The 22,737-nt window shown below is 42.5% G+C and overlaps 1 protein-coding gene across 12 annotated transcripts in view; it reads left to right on the plus strand.

The window, feature by feature from the left end:
• The window catches only part of LOC146829409 (transcriptional regulator Kaiso-like), a 326,544-nt gene that overhangs the window by 117,054 nt on the left and 186,753 nt on the right, over positions 1 to 22,737 (plus strand). The window lies entirely within an intron of this gene.

Genomic DNA, 22,737 nt, shown 5'->3' on the forward strand with positions numbered 1-22,737 from the left:
TTGGCCATTGATTGTAAGTTCAGGAATCTTCAGGAAGATTTCACTAGGGATCAAATAGTTGTGCATAGTAGTGATCGGGCAATACAAGAACGGCGATGGGTAAATGGGGACTCGGCCCTCATAGAGGTTATTAATATTGTGCGTAAGGGTGAAATGTCTGGTAGGTGTGCGAAAGATTCTAGGAGAAGGGAAGATCCAGAGATTGTTGCTAAGGTCAACAGCAATCCGATGTCCAAGTTTTCTAATGCGCAGTTTAAAACTAATGTCACCACTAAAGGAAGATGCTGCAGGTGTGATAGTAGAGATCATTGGGCTTGTATTAAATCCTGCCGTGCAGAAATGCAGTAATTGTGGCATTGTTCATTTCGCTAGTGTGTGTAGGGGAAAAAAATGTATTTTATAGGATGAAGGACAAGGTAATGAGGTGGAGGAAACGTATGATGATGATTCTGGCAATGTAATAAATCTCTCTAACAAGTTGATCCTTAATGTTAATAATGAGGGGATTATGAACAAACCAGAGTGCATGCTAAATGTGGGAGGCATTGAAATCAAGATTTTTGCATATTCAGGTTCACTTTTTACCATTATCAATGAGAACGCATGGAGAAGCAAATTTGTGCAAAAAGTGGGAGACCATTTATGTGAACCTGACATTCATCTTCAAGGGTATTCGGGTGAGACTTTCGGTATGTTAGGTTATAGATGGTTTACATTTAAGTTTAAAGGTAGAAGAGCATGTGCTCAATTTTCATTCCAAGGAAAGGTCCACCCATGTTAGGTTGGATTGACAAAGGCAAGCTACAAATTATTTTAGACCCTAATAGCGAGGATAAAGTGAAAGTAGTGGATGAAGCAACTGATGTAGCCGCTAAAATGTTGAATGATATCCCTTAAGTATTTAGCACAAAGTTAGACAATCTAATACATTTCAAACACCACATTGTTTTAAAAGAAAATGTGGTACCAAAAATACATAAGGTACGTAACATACCGATTTATGTTGAGGGCGGAAGTAACAAATGAACTGAAAAAGTTAGTTTCTGCAGGTGTCATTGAGCCTATTGGGGGGGTTCTGGATCAGTCTCTCCCCTGGTTGTTACTCAACGCAGCAATGGCCAGATTCGCGTGTGTGGATCTTCGCCATTCGAACAACATTGTGATAGATCGTTTTCCCTTATCAAGAATTAACGAGATGGTTAGTAGTTTAAAGGGGGCAAGGGTTTCCTCAAATAGACTTGTCGGCAGCTTATCATCAGATCTCACTTACACCTGAGTCAATGAAATTCACAGCATTCATTACCCCAATAGGTTGTTACCAAATTAAAAGAATGCCATTCAGGCTTGCATCAGCTGCCGCTGTTTTTCACAGATAAATGTTTAATTTTTTCAACAAGGAAGCTGGTGTTAAGTTCTTTCAGGATGATATCCTAGTTTGTGGTGTGAACAGAGACAGGCATGATGCAAGATTGAGAAAGGTGTTGGATATTTTGTGCAAAAACGGTTTAACTGTGGAACTAACCAAGTGTAAATTTGCTGAGGAAAAGCTATCATATTTATGACATGAGATAAGTGCAGATCTAGTCAAACCCAAAGCATCTTTAGTTAATGCAATTAAGAAAGCCCCTGCTCCTACCTGTAAGGAGGAGCTGAGATCTTTTTTAGGATTGGTATTATATTGCTCTAAGTTTATTCCACGTTTTGTAGCCAGAAGATGCCACATGAGACCTCTATTAAAAAATAAAGTTAAGTTTGAACGCTCGGATGCTTGTCATGTGGAATTTCGAGAACTCGCATCCACCATTGATAACGTTCAGGCCTTTGAGTGTTTTCACCCTAATTTGGACAATTGTGTGACTATTGATGCCAGTGGAAAGGGAATTGGTGCCGTACTATCTGAAAAAGACTAAGAAGGAAAAGAACTAATTATATCATTTGCTTCTCGTGCTCTAACCCACATAGAAGAAAGATACCCTCCTAGCGAGCGAGAAGCTTTGGCTTGTGCATGGGCGTTGGACCATTTTAGAGCCTTTGTGTGGGGCAAACCGGTTACAATTTTGTGTGATCTTAAACACTTGGTTAAATTGCTTACCACTGAGGGCACTGTATGGGCATCTGCAAGATTTTCAAGGTTATCTATGCGTATGCAAGACTATATTCATAATGTTGTATATTTGCCTGGTAAGGATAATGTTCTTGCAGATTGTCTATCCAGGTTACCTACTAAACTGGAGGAATGTGAAGACGATACTTGGAATTACTTTCAAGTGGTGTTTGTGCATGGTAATAATGGAAAGCATGCAGTGACCTCCGAAATGGCTGGGGGATTATATACATGATGGTGTATTTTTTTGTGTGTGTGTAATAAAGGGGATGTGGTGTTTTCCTTCCTGCTTTAGCTGCTAGGTAATAGATTATTCTGTATTAGAATGTGAGGACGGTTGGAGCACTGTACTTGGAGGTGTTAGGACGTGTTCACCGTGGCTCCAGACAATAAAGTTTTGTGCATAAAACCAAGTTGTCCTTTGTACTTAACAGTCTTCTGCGGTGAACCTGCCACCTCCCCTCCTGGTTCTGGTGCGGGCACATTGTTTGAAGGTCCCCACTTGCATTCTGCTTATGGCTTTCTGGCTGTTTCCTCTTCAAGATTCTACTATTCTTTGTGAGCATTTGGGACTGACCTGCTACTTATTCACTGATCAACCGTCTCACTTCATCTAATGAGGGCCATACATAATGTGGATTTTACTTTGCCCTTGACAAATTTTATACCAACTCCTGATTGTGATAAATTCAGTCTGGATTGAAACCCTTTCAGCACAGTGTGCAGATCTGTTAAAATAATATCTGAACAATAGAGGCGGCACATACATTTTTTGTGATCCATATATTGCACATTTGTATCGCACTGAGCAGGTTTTTCTGCACCCCACTTTCACGTGTGTACAAAAATTGTTTTAGAATATTCTGAGCATTAAAAATATATTTTAATGCAATTTATTTTGCGGTTTGAGCAACTATATTTTTACCTTGGCAACTTTTGTTCCTTTGAAATTGCTTCTTCAGGGCTCGATCACAGAAATTGAACAAAAATCCTCAAACAAATCATAACCTGTATACTGAAGGGATGGGACGACTTTGCTGACAAGCCTAATCAAAGCAGTCCTTGTTTTTTTAGTGTTAGTTCCAAATAGGAGCTTAAGTGACTCAACTTTTATTTGTCAGTATAAAGTAGAGGTATCCTAAGCACACCAATGAGAATATTTCACTTACAAACCAATCACTGTTGGGCAGCATTACTAATCAAGAGAATGTGTCATTTTACAGTCCTTTTTACACTCTCACGCATCTGCCATGTAGCCAATGACTCCAAAAAGCACAAGTACATTTCTGGAGAGTCTTTGTAAATCTGCACTAGTGCCTTTGGGGACAGGTCAAGTTAGCCCTTCAATTAAATAACAAAATTTCCCAAATATTTTGGAGCTACAATTCTTTTTGCATAGAAAGCCTTCCTTCCACACCTAGGGCTCTCTTCAGAGAATTCTGATTTGTTGACCTGGGATTTTGCCAGAGGGTGCTATGAATCAACTACTTTATTCTGCTCAGTGGATGATATTTCTTTGATGCATCATCTGGCGAGATCTCAGTTCAGGGGGAAATCTGTTCGACATTCCTAGATGCTACTACGGCCTACTGAAGCAAGACTGGAAAGGAATTCCTTATTTCAAATGATAGTGTCAGTAGACATGCCTAACACATCTCTTTCCTGTAGGTGAGTACACAATTGTCTCTTGGGACATGACATGTATTTGTCCACAGCTCAGACCAGGCTCCATGTCTGTTTCTGTCAGAGGTATGCCAGGTGTCTTGGTGAGCCACCACTTAGGCATTTTGCCACCACAATGCTCCCTAAGCGTCTTCTAAGAACCAGGTAATATTTGGCTACGATGTTTTTCTTGAATAGTTTACACTTATCCGAGCTGTGTTCCACAATTCCCAATTGTTCTGAAATCTACCCAGGCTTAAGTATAGGGACAGTAAGATAAAGGAGGGTAAAGTTACCTTTATAGTGACTGTTAGCCAGCAGTCTCATTCTCATTAGCAGTGCCCCTCCTGCTGGCCAAAATATATATACATCTTGACTCCTTTTTTCAAGAACCGCTATCAAGGGTGTGCATATTGGCAGAGAATGGGGCAATACAACGTGTGTGGCTTCTTGCAAAGAATGTGTACAAATCTCCAAATTTACAGCCATTGAAGCAATCACCAGTTTTGCCACCTCCTGCCAAGGTACCCACAAATTGATAGTAACATTTGGACTAAAAGTAAAAGCATCACTATAAAGGTAACTTTATCCATACTGATTTGTACGGGTGTTAAGTCACCGACTGGGGAAAGATCATCACCTAAGGCACCTAAATCAGTTTAGGTCAACAGTAACACCTTATATGTAAGAGGATTCACTCACATTTGATGTCAATGGGCTGAACTTTTAAGGCAGACGGATGGATCAATGTCAAGCAGGCACACACTGCCAGGACTTTCAATAAATATTTTCTGAAAGACAATGGACATTTTCTGGAGTCAGCGAAGGTCAGATATTCAAATTAAGATGCTACCTTTCTTGGTAGTTTGGATCTGAAACCAGACTCGTCATTGTGTCAGCACTGAGAAAGCGATGTTCACCTTCAACCACATCCTTAGTGTTTCCTGACGAGGAACACTAGAGGATAGATATTGCTGGCAGGCAGATCTGTCACACAACTGCCACAAGCATCATGGCAGCAAGCTCCATTTCTCTCCTTCAAAATGTATGGTTGTTCTGTGCGGGAAGCAAAGCTTGTTAGATGGCCATCCCTGGGGATAGACTGCAAACTTTACAAAGTTGGTTAATGAGGACTTACTGGTTTGGAACCAGATTATCAGTGGCACAATAGACATTGTAGACCAGTCATCATATCTGAAGCTACATTGTTTTAAAATGGATGCATAGCAGATAAGGAATCTTCGTTTTAGAGGAAGAGTTCTGTTCAAATGGCTTTTGATCCACATAAACCGGTTGGAAGTTAAGGCAAATACCCTGAAAACTGACTTCTAGAGATGGTGTACTCCAGAAGCCATAAGATGCCATTGGAAATGGGTGTTCTCTTTTGGGGAGGCAGGCTATGATCTGATGATCACGTCTCTACCTCCAAATGAATGGCCACAAGTTTCAAGCAATTAACCTCATGACCAGAAGCTGGAGAATGGTCAAGTGCCTGGGCGTCACAAGAAAGAAGGCTATCAGAGTTTCTCCTGATGCACAGGTTCTACTTGAAAAAAACACAATTGTATTGAACCGAACAGCAGCAAAGAAATGGGTGAAAAAAGATTCAGTATTCTAGCACTTCTCCATACTTCCAAAGGACTCTTCGCAAAGGGATTGCATGTATCCTTATCCTGCAAAATGCTTTTTTCCATGTATCAGTTTCCCAGAAGCATAGGAAATGTTGAATGTTTGTGGAAAAGAATGATCACTCCGTGACGTCCTACCATAATACCCAATATCAGTTTGAGAAATTTCTACGTCATTGACACTCCTGGTTTGTCTCAGATGTTACTACTTCATCTACCCATATCAAGAGGAACAGTGGTAAAATTCTATTAACCTGATGCATCCCAAGATAAAGAGATGTTCCTACCTCATGTACATTTTCGCCTTGTAGATTATTCCCTAAAGCTTGACCTTATGTCTGTAGCTACTTATAGAAGGATCTCATCTCAGATCTCTTTAATTCACCGTGGTTAATTATTTTGGAGAGTCTTAGAAAAGTATTTCCTCTTTTTAGAAGTTTGCCTATTTTCAGAAGTCCGCCGCCCACTTGGGTCATTAACACAGTTTATGAAAGATAAGCCCACTCTTTGAATCCATGTAAAATGCATCATTGCTGCATTTTTCCTGGAAGTTTTCTTTCATGGGTTCCTTGACGTCTGTTCGCGTGGTTAGTGTGCTCCTGATCATGTTTTATAATTATCCTTACACAATGTCCCATGGGAGCGCAGTTCATCTAAGAATCTGCACAACTTGCTTTGTCAGGTACTCCCTTTGAGGAGATTTGCAGAGCAGGCATTTAAGGAGCAGTTCACTCCTTTACATGGCACTGTTGCCTAGATTCTAGCTTCAAAACAGGCCATCCAGCGTACCAAGGTTCTTTTCTGATCCTTTTGTTAGTTGACATTTACTGAATGGCTGATCACCTTTTTACCCCTTGCACAGTTTCGCTTTTCTTGTCTGGGGGAGGTGGACTTGCTATTCAATGCTTTTTTCGCAGACTGCAAGTAAGAATCCCTTTTCTGACTGTCCATTCCTCTGTGATAAGTGGGATCTAGTAACCACCAGGCACCATCTCCATAGGGTAACTCAGATGGGTGATCAAATTAAATTGTACGTATATGTGCCTATAAGTTGAAATTGCAGGCCTTTATTCTAAGTTTGCGGACTTCCCATGTGTTAATATAAGTCTTTTTTAAATATACCATCACCGTTTATTAAATGACGTATTGAAATAATGTAATGCAAAATTGCTGTTAATGATGACTGTTAGTTCTTGGCCAGATTGCTTACCCTGTAACAACTTTGTTTTCGATCAATGTTACGACTAGGTGCCAATCAATGCTGTTTGAAACAGTTAGTGGAAGCAAACCATATTCAAGTCTTTTTTTAAGATTAATGGATATTTGCACATCTTTCTTTTTGTGTGTTCCAACTACAAGATACTAATTCCTTTTTTACATATTTGAGGAGCTTAATGTTTACCCTTTAAGATGTCTTTGTAAACTTTTAGTCATCGTAACTGGGGCAATAAAATGTGCACTCTAGTACTTGATACATACTGGTATTGTTTATATATGTATTAATCATATTTTTACTCTGAATTACTTGTTGACTAATACCTACAAAACAAAAAAGGCACTGGCGAATATTTTTGTTCCTATATCACACAGGGAATACACTAGTCAAAGTCTTTAAGGAGTAAACGACCCAACATTATGAACATCCCATGCGGGCCAAACGTTTGATTTAAATAAATAAAAACAATAAAAAAATTAAAAAAAGTCTTAATCCCCTTGTTAAATTCTACCACTAGAGTTTTCCCATGTGTAGCTTCTGTTTCCTCCTCCCTGACACACACTACATATTTCTTTCTCATTGCATCTCGCTCTTTCTCCGTATCGTGCAGAAGTCTTCAACTTGGACTTTGTGCCCTGATGGAGGGTGCTGAATTTCTCTTGGGGGATGCTGGGCTCTGCTCAAGAAGAACATTTACTATGCCTCTGGGGAACCATGGCAAATATCATGCTAAAAACAGTAGTGTTAGTGAAAGAAAACAGGGTGGCAGTGAGCCACTCTATAATGGGCCTTGAGTAATAGTTTTCTCACTCGCGTCATATAGGTATTAAAGGGTGTGGGCAGGACTAAGATTGAAGTAACCCCAAAGTCCCTCACACTGTGGATACTTCTAAATTTTTACGAGAACCAGGTAGCACATAGCAGGCTGGCAACCTTGAATTTGCACCCATTTTTAAAAGGGATAATTACAAATAACTTCAGTGTTTGAAATTTCAAATATGCACAGGGTTGCTGAGTTTGTAGAATGATCATAAAAAATGTTTGTTATTCTGGGTGGTGAGGGCCAAAAAATAGCTTTTAATTATTTTACAATTTTTTCCCCGAAAAGAACATTGGTCTAGTGCAATGGGATTTTAGCATCATGACGGATACAAGTATCGTCAATCTTCTTTGTAAGGTTAATAAATATGGTCATGACTCGAATCTTTTATGTATGGAGGACAGCTAGATTCTGCCCATATTTTACAGTGTTTATACAGCTAGAGCTACTGAGTGTCGGCTCCTGCTTGATGGAGGTTGACTTTTGGGCATTGTTCTGTTCTAAGCTACCAGCAAGGATGTGCAGTTCCTCTTTCCCCTATGCCCAAGTCATATTAATTGATATTAAACACCCACTTTATTTTTGATAAGCACATTTTTTTATTTTCTTGAAAAGAACAAGAATCAGAAAGCATATACAACAAACCGATTGAATTGGCATCAAAATGACATATCACGGAATCAGTAGCAATCAGTAGCAAGACCCCTCCACCCCCTCCCCCAAACTCCCGCCCTCAAGCACCCACTTTAATGTTTATTTTGTCGACTGGACAAGCTAGCCCAACTCTACTGCACACACCCTGCTAGTTTAAAGAACCACAATATGAACCTTTAAATAAAGATTGCATAGCACTAAAAACAAGATCTATATGCCACCAGAATTATGCAGCAGAGCAGAGGAGGGACAAATTATGCAGCAGAGTTCAGTAATTTATGCCACAAGAAAAGGCAAATGATGCGGAATAATGCAGCACATTTTGTGATTGTATTCATTATTTCCTCATTGTGCACTTGTTAACACTATCTGGCCTTCGGTTGTACTTCATTACTGCCAGTTTAATACCCAAATATTGCAATAAGTAATAGAAAGATAAACGGTCAACCTTTGCAAAGGGTCTTCCTTTGCAAGGCAACACATGCAGCTGCTTTTTAGTAACTCTTTAACCATTTGAGCTGGAATGTTTTTTTGGTAAAATCTGCAGATTATTCAGCAGATGAATTATGTGGCAAATGCGACAAATCTATAATTATGCAAAAACGCTGCAGAATTACAGTGGCCCATATTTAAATATATGTATGTGTGTATGTATATATATGTGTATGTATGTGTGTGTGTGTGTGTATGTATGTGGCGGTTCAGCATGTTACCTCCCGGGCAACCTGAACACCGGCGGTGCACGTTGGCAGCACGTCACCACGCGCTGCAATTGATTCAATTAAATATGGCTCGCTCGTAGTCTGAACAAAACCTCGCACTCCACTGCTGATTCTTCAATCGATTTTATTTCAATTCAGCAAAAGGCGCACAGCGTTTCGGTGTTACACACCTTGGTAACAACATTGTTTGCAAAACATTAGTGTTAGTTAAACACTTCCTGTGTGTGTGCTTCCAGCATTAACATATCCTAGGACTGCTCACATTGTGTATAACATCTCCATCTTGGAGTGTGTTTTCCACTGTGTATTTGTGTTTACAATTTATACGGAATCAGTTTCCTCATTACATTTTCAAATCTCTATGTACATCATTTTCATTTCTAAATATGTTTCGTGTGTTAATTCATTTCTGTTTCACGTAAAAAGTAGTTTCGCCAAAGTGGGCTACATTCTTTATGTCCCTAGTGAGTTACCTTCCAATAATCTTATTCCTTATTTGATGCATTACATTCATTTTAAATTCAGTCTGTATACTGGAGTTCAATATGTCAAATATGCCATTCCTTCGTAAATGGATTTATCAATAGCTTGCTTGCTTGTTGCTGTTTTTTACTGCCCAAAGCACTCTTCCTTTCTTGCATTCCTATAAGAACACAATAAGATAAGTTAAAACCTAATTTAAAACAAGATTTCTGCGATCTTCAGAAGCTAGCTGCAGGGAATAAAAAATGGTGGTATTACAGGTGTACAAAGAGTTCTTCATCCATATTTAATCCCATTGGTTCTTTGTTGTCCATTTCCAGAATGTATCTGGATTCTAATCGTCTCAGTTCTCTTTCCCAGTTACCTCCTCTTGATTTCCTCCGGACATTATCTATTACACTGTAGGTTGAGAGTGTATGGTCACTCTGGTGTGAGTTTTGAAAGTGTCTTGCTACTGGATACATACTGTCTGCATTCTTTATCGCACGGAGGTGTTTGAGAATCCTTTTATGTACTTGCAATTTGGTACTGCCTATGTACCATTTTTTTCGCATGTACATGTTAATGCATATATTGCATGATCTGTTTTGCATGTAGGGGTTTTCTTGATCTCAATGTGTTTCCCTAAAGGCGTGACTAGCTCAGTTCTGTTTATTACATTTATACACGCCTTGCACTTCGTGCATCTTCTGAAACCTGGATTTGGTCTCAGCCATTGTTGACGAGTTATCACACTACTAACTAGGGCATCTCGCATTGATCTACCCCTCTTAAATGTAATTTGATGTTTTAGTGTCATTTCTTTCCCTATTATCTGGTCCTTTCTTACTAGATGCCAATGTTTGTTTAAAGCTTTTCTTAGTTGTAACAGTTTTGTGTGGAAAGTAGTAATTAATCTTATTGTCTGATTCTCCTTGGTGTTTTTTATATCATTGTATAAAAATGATTGAACAGTAAATCCTCTTTTAAATGTTTCTATTTTGGTTTGAGCTTTCTCTAGTGTATTCTCTGTGTATCCCCTTTCCTTTAATCTCAATAGCTGATTTCTTTGTTGATTGTGCTTGTGAAGTTGAGAGTGAGGCTGTTTCTGTTTAATTCTCCCACAAAGGCTTTCACTACATCGACTTCACCTCTTCATAGCACAAAGATGTTATTGATGTAGCGGACCCACATGACAATGTTTTCTGACCATTTACTCAAAATAGTTCAGTGGAGCACCTGATCATCCCATTATCTCTCGATCAATATCTCTATCTATCTATATCTCTCTATATCTCCAAAGGTTAAAGTAATGTTATAGTTGGGTGAATATGTCAGTGATAACATTAACATTTTGAACTAAAAAAACCAACACATATTCACCAGTTATAGTTTGCTGCGCTAACTATAGCTAGCGCCCCACCACGCACTGCTTATGACCTCACATACGACATGTTCTATAGCGTCACTGATGGCATCTCATATTACATCATTGATGACCTCATCCAAGCTATAATTTCCTGCATATTGGTCTAAAAATGACTATGGCATTAGAGGCCTGACAGTAAGTACAAAATAACTCAGTAGAACATCGGCTATCATTACTACCCTCACAGATACAACTTCCTTAGGTGTAGAAATCATAATTTATGTGCAACATTTGCCTTATACCCTATGCTTCACAGCTAGCATAGTTCACAATCAACCACAGATATAATCTCTCTTTGAGTACGGTGTTCAATCTGTATACAGCTATTCAGAAAAAGCCAAGTTCCTAAAAATAGTGAATGCCCGTTCCAAAACAAATGACCTACTACAGACCGCTTTGATCTGTATCAAACACCTGAAACTCACTGAATATACTTTGAGAAATGAAGTTGATAGCAGTAGAGCACAGTGCTTACTCTATGGAGAGAGTTTACTTTATACCACACAGTGACACTTTCATAAGAAACACACCAACGAATATTAAAAAGTATCTACTAAGAACAGTGTACGCTCTATGCATCAATTGTCAAAAAAGACACAATTTGCTAAAAACAACTGAAAGTGCTAAATATCCTACTACCTGCACTCCTTATACTGTTGTGAAACTTTACAGATCGCCCATCTTCTCGAGCAAAACAAGCCCTTGTATATAGTTTAGTACCTGGAGCACATAGTCTTCTAAGTTATGTAGAATTAGTCATGCGACACTATTCTGTCTAATAACTCAAGGCTGCTTACAAAAATGTGTATCTACTATGTACAGTCTTACTCCTGTTGAAAACATTTTCTGCAGTACCAAAAAACTGATGTGGAACATAATGAACACAAGTCAACCGTCGCCTGCACACAGAGTTATTTTGGCATATAAAGACTTGTAACTTGTTCAATACCTTTACACACCTATGGTGCATTAGGAGCAGATGTGTTTTGTAAACACTTTCACCCATTAGCCTGACCCATGCTGTACTGAATTAGGTAGACCAGTAATATGGTCCTTCCCCGCCACTATGTAAGCTATAAAACTAACTAGTACACTCATTGGATGATGTCATCAGTGATGTCATAAATTATGGCAGAAAGTGTCATGAGTGATGTCCCCAAACAATGCATGGCGGAGATGCAAGTTATAGTTAGCGCAGGTAACTATAGCTGGTGTATTTGTGTGTGTTTTTTAAGTTCAAAACGTTCGTGTTATCACTGACATATTCACCTAACTATGATGTTACTTTTACTGTTTTCTTCAGTGAATTTCTTACAAAGACATGCTGTATATGTTTTTTGCATGGTATGGAAGACTGCATGGATTTGAGCTTGATGCAAGCAATGCTAGTTTTAATATCTGGGAAATCAACAGTGAAATCTGGCCCAGCAGACCTTAAAACAGGCCCACAGTCTATCACTGACCTGAAGGAGGATCTGCGAGGAAGGTAGGCTGGTGGTGAGCAGGTTGGCAAAGAAGGTGGTCTGCGGGCAGCGAAGAGGGGAGCATGCTGGCCTGATCCACAAGAGGCCCTCTGCTGCAGTCCTCCGTGGTGGTGGAGAGTTCTGACAAGATCAGGCTGCGGGCGTCGTAGAAAAGAGCAGGCTGCGGGCAGCGACATAGCAAAGGCAGCAAGAAGCTCTCTGGAAGGCCCTGTAAAATACAGCTGTGAATGCTCAACAGCTGACTTTTAACTGGCCTTTGTTTACAGCCGAGTGTGTGACATCACTGAGGCTATGAGTAAAACACAAAAGAGAGCCGCTGGAGCATGCTCAGTGAAGCTTGCTCCAGCGGTCCTCTGTTGTGTTTATTGAAAGCCTCGTGGAGCCCACTACAAACTGAGCAACTGTGCTTTGGTTTCATGCAAAAGGTCAGAGGTTCGTGCGAGTGGGAGGGAGGAGGACGTTTTGATAATTAAACAATTTTATTAAAGCCAGGTATATCTATCCATGCTTTGAGATGCACGTTTTAAAAGAAGAGTTAAAAAAATGTCAGTGGAGTTGAACACATACCGCAGTCAACTGCAGGTTACAGGCTTTATTCTAAACAAAAAATGCTCAGAGGGTTGAGATTTTGCTATAGGGACATGTTCATAACCGCCATGTAAATGGTTACAATGCCTGTAAAATAGCTTTGCTGGAAAATGCACCTGCTGCAAAAATGTTAGTAGAAGGTCAAAATTGTTAAATATGTGGTCCACGTGAATTTCTCCTGCAAATGTTGTGACATTGTATCTCTGCTCTTCTGAGTGTACAGCTATCTCATTAAAAAATAAGTAGAAACGTCTTCACATGTGGGAGAAATGTGGTGAAGCACCTTTTATTGCACGTGAAAGGCTTTTATGCGAGAGAGTTATCGGGTATTCACAAGTCTTAATTATTACCTTGGTATTGCACTGTCATTTGGAGACAATGGTGAACTCTGATCTTTTATAATATTGGATATGTCTGATGGTTCTCATGCATAAAAGCCTTTTACTTTTTCAAAAAGTATGTTTCACAACTTTCCTACCACTAGTGAAAAATGTACCCTTCATTTAAATGACTGGCTGCGATGTAGCAGTAATCAGACATACCCTCTTTAAGGACGATAAGCATATTGCTAAAATGTATAAAGTTTGCAGAGAATACTCCATACAATCTAATTAGACAGAGAACACATACCTTTTCTCTTGGAAAAAAAAATGTGAAAAATACCAGTTGCAGTTCCTGCTCTCCCTAATATGAAAAAATGAATGGGGATAAATACAGATGAAAATGTAAAAAAAAAAAAAACATTGAGCCCTATTTATATTGCAAAATTTAAAAATTCACTGAAAAAGGCTACGGTTAAAGTGATATAATAGATTGAAATGTCAGCTAGAACATATTTTTTTTTAAAATTAAAAATTCTGAAATTTACCACTTATTGGTTATCTGTAGTAACTATAACTGGTATCATGAAGTAACTGTGACTCGCGTCCTTGTCATGCACTGCTTATACCCTCAAATAATATATCGCTCTTGACATTACATCATTTCTGACAAGACTGTGCATGGCGACAGTGCAAGTTATAGTTACTTCAGTTAACTGGTGAATTTCAGTGTTTTCTTTTTAAAATGGTCTGTTCTAAATTATATTTTTACCTAACTAACGTCACTTTAACCTTCCTTTTTCAATGAATACAAAAATATGTAGCACCTCCCACCTTTCATGATCAGCTTGCTGCCCCAGCCTCTCAATGATAGCTATCATTATTAACTTGCTGACAACACTCCCTCCCACCCACCCTTTGTCAGCTCCCTGCTCCAGCCGCTCCTGCCCAGCTTTCGTTGTCAGCTTACAGCCCCAGACCATCCTGCAACCCCTTTGTCTGCTTGCTCCCTCAACCACTTCCGCCCACCCTCCCTTGCCTGTTTACTTTTAGAGACCCTCCCACCCACCATCCTTATTCAGCCAAGTCCCCCACCTACTCTGTTGGCTTCTTGATTTTCCAGTGCTTTCTGTCCACCCTCCATTTTCAGCTTGCTGCCCCTCCCGCCCACCCTTTGTTCTCCTTATGCTTCTCCATTGCCTTTTGTCCTCTCCCCCACCTGTGTCCTCCTCTCTCGCCCTCTCTCCCTCCATGTTGCCTCTTCCCCAACCCACTCCCCTGTTTATATTTTTAAAAAATGCTATAGCACAGGCCATCTCTTTGCATTTTGTTTTTAATTGTTTTTAGTCATGCGCACAGAAGCTGCGCTGCTTTACAGCACGCCAGTAAAACATTACCTAAGCTAATTGTCTCTCATAGGCGAGACCTCTTGAATTTGCCAGTGCTTGATTCGTTAATACTGAAGACTTTACTGTTAGGCCAGGCACTCCTAGGAAAGTCTGTGAACTCAGCTTGCATCATTGACTAGTTTCAGTATAAAAACGTGTACAGTGTTTACAGAGTTTCAAGTTTTCAGCTTGCAGAAGCATGAAATTGGTTGCTTTCAAAACACAATGCACTCAAAAAACATTCCCAACTATGTTTAGCTAAATTATTGTGCAGCTTTAGAAACCATTCCTCTTAAGCATCATGTGGTTAAACATGGAGAAATGTTGAATGACCACCATAGGCAGGATGAAAATACATTAGGAACACCATTTAACTAAGTCATAAAAGTGCACCTTTAAATGTATGTCATTGCACTTGTGCAGATTCACAAACCTCACAAATTCACATATTTATAGAAGTAGGCTTGAAAACTATTCCTAGCAAACTTTTGTGATTTCCACTTTTACTTGAGCAAATGAATACATGGATTTGTTAATGCACGATTCTGCTAAGCAATTGAAAATTCATTTTCCCTATGCACCTTTTCCCACTATGAAAAACGTTTTACTCCTGGTCAGTAGTAATTTTCCACCCTTTTTCAAAGTGCCACACTGTAACTACCTCTTCCTGTCCACCTGCAGACCCCCTCTGTAAATTTGTAAAAAGGGAGCTATGATATGTGAAGATGCTTAGAATTTGTCACACCTGCATGACACAAAAGGGAAACGTACATTTCTTTTATAGGTCTTCTAAACCATCCCAGCCTTCAAAAAAGTAGGTATTTTATCAATTCCACACCCTTGTAACGAGCATATCTGAAAGAGACACGTTAGTGATAGATTCCTTACTTTAGAATATTCCCCAGGCGTCAGTCTGGATCCGTCAAGTTTTCTGCTTAGCAGTACCCCAGTGTGCCAGTAGGTGGCACCGTGCGGCTCCGCGCCAGTCACTGGCGTTGTGCGCGCCAGGATGACGTCACGGAGGCTACTTAGGCGCCACCCATGCGCGCTGACGTCAGTTCTTTCTTTTTCCGCGCAGATCCAGATTGAGCACGTACCCGGTCAATTTTTGACCACTTTTTTGAGACCTTTGTCTCCTTCTCTTGTCTCCTGGTGCACATGGGTCGTGCCGCTGTAATATGTCGGTGGTGGACACCCATGATGTATGCCTCTACTGCCTGGAAACCGACCAGGACTCCCGGGATTGTCGGGACTGCCGTGCCATGGCCTGAAGGCCTTGCGGGAGCGGCGACGGAAGTTGCTGGAGGTCTGGGACTTCGCTCACCTCCGCTCCGGGTCTAGGGGCCGTTCTCGGGACAGGAGCCGTAGCTCCTCGGACTTTGTCTTCACCTTCAGATTCCAGTAAGTGACGCCATAAGAAGTCGAAGAAGCGTGTTCGCTCTCAGACGTCCCCCCCCATCGCTCACCGGAGGGGGACATGGGCCTCTGGAGCCTGGGAGTCCATTGGCCCTAACCGCTATACCCGGGTCCGTCGGCGACTCCTGAACAGAGGCAAGAGTTTCTTGCTGCCTTGGACTGCCTGTTTAGGCCGCCGGCCCCAGAGCCACTGGATCCAGCGCCGGCAGCTCCGGCCCCGGCACCACAAAGTGCAACGCCGCTGGCTCCGGCCCCGACGCTGCCCTTGGCTCCGGCCCCGACGCTGCCCTTGGCTCCGGCCCCAGCGCCGCCCCTGGCTCCGCCACAGGCGCCGCACTGGGTGCCGTTTATCCCGCCCCTACCCAGGTTCTCGGACCATTTCGTACTGACCTGGGATACTCATTGGGATATGGTTCCGGGTCGGCCCCTCGTGGCGCCCCTCTTGGCGCCGCTGGCCCCCTCTCCGGCTCTGGTCCTGCTGCCGCGGCCGGCTCCTTCTACCCCGGAGCCGGATGAGGACTGGGACGGCTCCGAGGACCCCCTTGCGCGGCAGTGTGACTCCGAGCAAGATTGGGTGGATGACCTTCAAGATGCGGGTGAACTTGATGTGTCTTCTGACACAGGGTTTGCCCCCCCCTCCGCCTACTATGGAGGAGGGCGCTTCCTAAACTATGGTGCTGCGTCGAGCTGCGGAGGCTCTCCATCTCGACCTCCTTTCTCCCTTAAGACCAACCTCCTTACGGAGGTGCTCCAGAAGGCATCTATGTCGTCGGAACCGCTGCTCCCTTTCAATGAGGCTCTTACCGAAGTCCTCTTGGGCACTTGGTTGCGGCCGGCCTCGGGGGCTCCGGTGGATAAGAACGTCGCTAGGCGTCATCGCCCGGCGCCTGGTGACCCGGCCTTCTTGACCACTCACCCCACGCCTGAGAGCCTGGTCATTCAGGCCTCGACGTCGCAGAGTGCCTTTCCCACGGCTCCACCGGATAAGGACTCTAAGAAGCTGGACCAATTATTTATTTATTTATTTATTTATTGAATATTTTTTATTAATTACTAATACGTTTTCTTTATAATTTTCCAAAACAACATTTCAATTGTCTGACATCAATGAGTATCACTTGCTATTCTCCATAAACTTAGAATCATGTTTAACCATAGCGCTTGAATACTCATCCAGCAGCTAAGTCTCTAGGGCATTAACCACCCGTACATTCTAGCATCTCCAACCGGGCGCAGGGATGGAAGTTTTTAATGTACCCATTGCCAACTGTAGTTTAGGGTGCAACAGAGCTCAGGACATGCAGTCATTATACTAAACAGGAAATATTCCGCTCTTGCCTGAGAAGACCGTGCTTTGCAAAGCTCAGCCGTTAAGGTATATCTCGAAACAGTCCTACCACAGCTAGAGCTATATATGCCCTGAGATGTCCCCTCTGTTCGCTTATTATTTTCGTTTGTGTCTTATAATATTCAACACGTAAAAAGAAAAAAATATTTTCCAACATCTAACAAAACTCAACTAATAAATGATGTCAATGTGCTATAGTGATATGTACGAAGTAATTGGTGCGTCTACCATCTATAAATAGCCGTGTCTCTACTGATATGCTATTGGGGAGTGTGGGCTGCTACCACTATTGTTATAGGTGTATAGCTGTCAGGGCCATGTCCACTTACATTTAATATACTTAAGGAATGCAAGGTTTCGGTCTGTGTCAGTCAGTCTGGGCGTAGTAGCATATAGGTGCAGCGCCTCCTCTGCTATTTAGTGGCGTATCAAGCGTTAGGCCCCCCCCCTGTTGTGAGGGCGTCGGCTGTTGCGGGATATCGGAGCATATTCGCTTTTTGAGCATGTCATCCCAAGCCTGTGCAATGGGGTGCTTTCTCAACCCCGCTGTCTCCTCTCTGTGTAGGGTGGTGCTCTCCGCCTGCGCCCACACCTCCAACGACTTCCTCCAGTGCGATATCTCTGGCGGTTCCTTATGTTTCCATCTTTTGGTTATGAGTCTTCGCCGTTATGAGTCCCAAGTCCTGGAATCGGAAACTTGCTCTGTGTTTTATGTCTTCTATAGAGCCCCAGAATACAAACTTCCCAGTTATCTTCCACGTCTGTGCTTGTGCATGTAGTGAGCGTTGCTAATATCGCACGCCAGTAGGTGTGGAGCCTGGGGCAAGACCACAGCATATGTAGCAGGTTGGCATCCTGGAGACGGCACCACGGGCATTCGGAGGCATTAACATTAAAATACCTATTAATTTTATTTGGGGATAGATATGCCCTATGTATGTCTGTATTAACTTGAATCTTGAGGTACGTGGGACATGGGTGGCGCTGGCCAGCACCCGCTCCCACTCCTTGTTCGTCCAGGGGCGGCCTCTATCTTCAGTCCAGCTAGCCCGAAGCCTGCGTAACGGCGTCCCTGTATGGCTACGAAGGGCCTGCACCAACCAGTGAATTATATGCGACCCTCTCCCATCACATGCAAATACTGCAGTAATAGATGCGTTGGCGGTTCTTGTGTAATGTCACCCCACGCTAGAGCAAGCGTCTGTTTGATGGTTGCATGCGTGAGGAATTGGCCCCCCGGCAGTCCAGTGTCTGTCGTTAGTGCCTCAAACGTCATCAGTGTGCCTTCCATATACAAATCCCCAAGTGTTTCCACTCCTGCCTCCAGCCAAGGCATTAAGGTCGCGTCAGCTATGTATTCTCTATTCCTAGGTGTCCCCAGTAGAGGTAATGTTGGTGCATATGGAAGTGTTGCTTTCGTTAAGTAAAGGCTCCTCTTGTAACATCTATGCGCCAGTTCGATGTGTATTTGCGTTGGTCAGGGAATGTTTACCAATGGGTGAAACAGTCTGCAGATCTGATTCTGCGTCCAGGTTTCTGTGTCTGTCGCAGTGTGCATGAGGTTTTTCCCACTTAGCCACTTCGTCACCCATTGCAATTGCGCGGCCAAGTAGTAAAGTTCCATGTTGGGCACTGCCAACCCCCCACTTTCCGGGGGCGCTTACAGTTTCTGTAGCGCAATGCGGGGGCGCCCTGCGTTCTAGATCAGGCCCCGGATTAACCCCTCCAGTTCTCTAAATAACCAAACCGGTAGTATACAGGGAGATTGGCAAAGTGGTACAGGAGCCTAGGCAGCACTATCATTTTCGTCAAGGTGACGCGGCTCATCACATTCAGCGGCAGCGTCCTCAAGAACTGCATCTGCGTTTTGAGAGAGGAAATGGCTCTAACTAGATTACCTTCCAGCACATCTCTTGGGGATCGATATATATATGTATATATATATATATATTACCTACTGGCGGTCGCCAGTAGGTAGTTATAGTTAGGACCCCTTTTCCATAGGAAAACCTCAACATTCTATTTTGAATAACTTTGGCGCCGGTCGATGACTCCTCGCGAATTTCTCAAAATAGGTGGGGCGCTACGCTCCGCTCCTACCCTGAAAGTCTCGGGGGGATTCGCCAAGCGGGGGCTGAGATAAAAGGGGGGTCCCAAAACGCGTTTTTCCCATGCATTTTTCCATAGGACCTTTAGAACGAGCTACAGCCCAAACGGCTGAACAGAATTACTAGAAATTTGGCAGAGAGGTAGTCCCTAGGTCAAGGAAGTGCCTTTTGTAGGTTTGGTGTAAATCTGTTCAGTAGATTCTGAGAAAATAGCCTTTAAATCAATATATATATCTGAGCCCGCTTACGGTACGCTTACCGTACGCTTACCGTAAGCGTACGGTGGCGTGTGCGAGCGGGATTCTGATTGGCTCTTAGATCTTAGTAAACATTCGAATCGGCCGAAACCAGGAAGCGGCGTCCGCCATTTTGTCTCTCGCACTGAGTGTTGTTTATCAAACATGATGGCCAAAAACATGTTACGGGGCTGTTTTGACAACTCCCTCCCACATAGTCATGTTGAGGGAGTCCCCAAACATCCCCCAAGAGCAAAAACGGTTTTATTTTTTTTTCGGCAATTTCGCCGAGTACGCTTACCGTACGCTTACCGTAAGCGTACGGTAAAAAATAAAAAATAAAAAAAACACTATCCACACTTACCCCACCCCCTGTGCTTTTGGTGGCCGTAGGCCACCAAATGTACAGGGCTTATTAATTGGTAAAAAAAACTAAATTTTGGCAACATGAAATTATAAAATCGAAATAAAAAAAACACTATCCACATTGACCCCACCCCCTGTGCTTTTGGTGGCCGAAGGCCACCAAATGTACAGGGCTTATTAAAGTTGATAAAAACCGTGCACGGAACGAACTGCGTTAAGTGGGCGCGCACGCCTCGAATGGCGTAAAGTAACTTAGCATTTAAAAAACCGTACAAATTCACTGAAAAAACCATAGGTTTCACACACGTTATAGTTGGGAATTAGCATTTAAAAAACCTTGCAAATTCACTGAAAAAACCATAGGTTTCACACATGTTATAGTTAGCGGAAAATTTACTGATAAAAAACCAGTGAAATTGCCCCGTTATAGTTAGTGCTGGCAACTATAACTCACGCGACCGCAATCTTCTGCTGATGACATATGTGTCTTTATGAAAAAAAAATATTTGTAATATATGTATAGCTAAAAATGTATGGAAGAAGACATGGGCAAATAAGTGTCTAAATACAGTATTAGCATCAGCAGAGGATTGCGGTCGCGTGAGTTATAGTTGCCAGCACTAACTATAACGGGGCAATTTCACTGGTTTTTTATCAGTAAATTTTCCGCTAACTATAACATGTGTGAAACCTATGGTTTTTTCAGTGAATATATATATATATATATATATATATATATATATATATATATATATATAATTTCAGCACAACCCACTTCAGGAGTCATGGGCGCTCTGCGGTGGTGCGTTCGAGATACGGCAGGGTCAAGCCGTTACTTTATTCACTTCGTTTGCCCGCAAAGGCTTCCTCGCGCACTCCCAGAAGGAAAAACGGCTTCAAACACGATCGTATATATATATATATATATATATATATATATATATATATATATATATATTACCTACTGGCGGTCGCCAGTAGGTAGTTATAGTTAGGACCACGTTTCCATAGGAAATCCGCAACATTCTATTTTGAATAACTTTGGTGCCGGTCGACGAATCCTCGCGAATTTTTCAAAATAGGTGGGGCGCTACGCTCCGCTCCTGAAGTCTCGGGGGGGATTCGTCAAGCGGGGGCTGAGATAAAAGGGGGGTCCCAAAACGCGTTTTTCCCATGCATTTTTCCATAGGACCTTTAGTCGAAGCTACAGCCCGAACTGCTGAACAGAATTTAATGAAATTTGGCAGAGAGGTAGTCCCCAGGTCAAGGAAGTGCCTTTTGTAGGTTTGGTGTAAATCTGTTCAGTAGATTCTGAGAAAATAGCATTTAAATCAATATATATATCTATGGCAGCTTACGGTGCGCTTACCGTACGGTGCCGTGCGCGAGCGCGATTCTGATTGGCTGTTAGATCTTAGTAAACATTCGAATCGGTCAAAACCAGGAAGCGGCGGCCGCCATTTTCTCACTCGCACTGTCAGGGGGTGAATAAAAAAGGTGGATAATGTGAAAAGGGGGCAGGCTCGACAGTTCCTGACCCCCTAGCCTTGGTCAGGGGGTCCCAGAAGGACCCTCAAGGGCAAAAAATCGAAAAATCGCCGTATGCGCGTAGCGTACGCGCACGTTGTAACCTGCGAAATTCCGCGGAATTACGTGTACCGTGCGCGCACGGCAACAAAAATTTGCAAAAAGGAAAGCTTAAAAAAAAAAAGTGAGGTAAGGTTGGCTCTTATAAGAGCCGTTGGGTTAATACAGGGATAGAGGAAAGAAAGAATGGGAATATTATAAGCGTCTACAAACATGCTGGTCTATCTTATTGTTAATAAGGGGAAGACTGATCTCCCCATAAACAATAAGACCACCACATCTTGTACACCTCATTTCAACCCTCCCAAATCGAGGGTTAATGTCCACAGGAAAAGAAGAAGGTGATGCTCCCACCTCAGAGGAAGGGCTCAGCTGAGCTGCCGATGATGTACTCGGCTGAGCATCTGAGGTTGGGCTCTGGTGACTTACTGAAGAGTTTTCTCCAGTATGTCGAGCAAAGGTCCTGGGATGTCTATCCTGCAGGTGTCTTTTCATAGAGTGATTTCCAAAGGAATATTTCTTCCTTGGATTTCCTCTAGATAAAACACGGCCACAAAGTATGCAAGTGACCAATTGAGCATTCACCTTTTTCTCCCCCTCTGGAAAAGAAAAATACTCCCATACAAAAGAAGTCTTTTGTTTCCTCCTTCTCTGGATCATGGTGGTGCTGCTGGCCTCACTCTCAGAAGAGCTCTGCTGTTCTGCCATTGTATCCCAATGTCAATCCAGCTCCTTCTCCTAAGGGATCTCAAGCAGTAATGAGGGGAATGGGTGGGGTGTGGGAAGTTTCTGGAACTGAAAGTACTTTCAACCAATGAAAAGTGTTCTTTCAAGCACTAATGAGGGGAATGGGTGTGGTGTGGGAAGTTTCTGGAACTGAAAGTACTTTCAACCAATGAAAAATGTTCTTTCTAGCAGTAATGAGGGGAATGGGTGTGGTGTGGGAAGTTTCTGGAAATGAAAGTAATTTCAACCAATGAAAAGTGTTCTTTGTGGATCACATGACCTACCGTGCGCGCTCCGTAAGCTCACGGTACGCGCTCGTAAACAAGTACGCATGCGCAAACGTGACGCTTACGGAGCGCGTACGTAAGACGCACTCGCGCATGCGCATTACACGCCCCTGGGTAACCGCGACGTTGCTTCCGCGTGTACGCCACGCACGTATCACGTAGGCGCGGTGTACTTATGACGTGCTG

The sequence above is a fragment of the Triturus cristatus genome, chromosome 5_2 (assembly GCF_964204655.1).
Source record: "Triturus cristatus chromosome 5_2, aTriCri1.1, whole genome shotgun sequence".
In the NCBI taxonomy this organism is placed as follows: Eukaryota; Metazoa; Chordata; class Amphibia; order Caudata; family Salamandridae; genus Triturus; species Triturus cristatus.